The following is a 1182-nucleotide window of genomic DNA, read 5'->3' on the forward strand; positions in this document are numbered from 1 at the left end:
TTTAAGATTATTGTTAAGTTTGTTATATATTTTGTATAAGTCTTTTTTTGATTCGTTTATAATAAAAAATATTCATATAATATTTTTCCCCAGTGAATTAATTATTTTGAATATTATTGAACACGCTACAATGTTACCGCCTTCCACACCATCTAGCAAACCTTTTCCGAAAGTTGCCTTTGCCATTGCTGGTTGCTGATGAACACCACTATTAAGTGTATCCTTTAATTGAGTATCACTGCTCCCGTGAGCGTTGAGAAACGGAATCCGCATGAGATTCGAATTGAGACGCCCGCACCAATCACGCACTTCCACGAACACTAATTCAGAATTTGTAACGAATCCAGCTCGAAGGATCAATGTTCAAAATTTACCCTGCCGATGTTGCGCTGGGAACAATAGGATTCGCTACAAAGGTGTTAGCAATGAAACAACTAGATGCGTGTTAATACGCAATCGTTTTAATATGAGTACAGATCGGTAAGTTGCACAATTTGAGTGCAAAACCTAAGCAAAACCAAATTACGTGCGAACGAGTTCAAGATGGGATCGACAATGGCCGTTAATGGCCGTTACTTCCAGCAAGTAAATGAAAAGATCGCGCATGCGTGTCAGAGGTCACGAGAAATCTATTCGCTTAGAGGTGCTGACCTCATGCGGGCCGATCGCAATGTTAAGTTCTGCTTAGCAACAAGGCTGATTTTTGAACACTATTTATAAAATATAAATAAGGAAAATAATATGATATAATTTTAATAATATTGTGCAAATTCGAGTTGTATATTATTATGCATATAAATTCAATTAGGTTATCGGATTACCAGAAAGTGTTTAATGTCATACCCAAGAAAATATATAGTAGTTATCTATATACGATAGATTATCTATAAAAAGATAAAGACTAATAAAATCGTAAAAATGATAGCGAACTCTATCAAATAAAAGTAACAATGTTATCGGATATTATTAATAATATTATTCTCAGTCACAACAGACCTTAATTATTTTAATAGAAATTATCGACGACAAAATGACCAATATTAATTGTAAATATAGATAAATGTAATTTGACTATTAATCATACCAAGAACCACATGTTTCTCTCTCTCTGTATCAATGTTGGGAATAATTGCAATGAGAGAGAAAGAGACAGAGAGAGAGAGAGAGAGAGAGAGAGAGAGA

The 1182-nt window shown here is 34.0% G+C and overlaps 1 long non-coding RNA gene across 2 annotated transcripts in view; it reads right to left on the reverse strand.

The window, feature by feature from the left end:
- LOC106784393 overlaps nt 1–929 on the reverse strand; it is an 8394-nt gene extending 7465 nt beyond the window's left edge. The window contains exon 1 of one of the 2 annotated variants that reach the window (XR_001381413.1): nt 162–929. This is a non-coding gene — a long non-coding RNA (uncharacterized LOC106784393). The remainder of the gene's footprint in view (nt 1–161) is intronic. The other variant, XR_001381414.1, reaches the window with a different exon arrangement.
- Nucleotides 930–1182: the final 253 nt, after the last annotated feature.

Source organism: Polistes canadensis, unplaced genomic scaffold (genome assembly GCF_001313835.1).
Source record: "Polistes canadensis isolate GaletaPanama2010 unplaced genomic scaffold, ASM131383v1 scaffold_34, whole genome shotgun sequence".
Lineage (NCBI taxonomy): Eukaryota > Metazoa > Arthropoda > Insecta > Hymenoptera > Vespidae > Polistes > Polistes canadensis.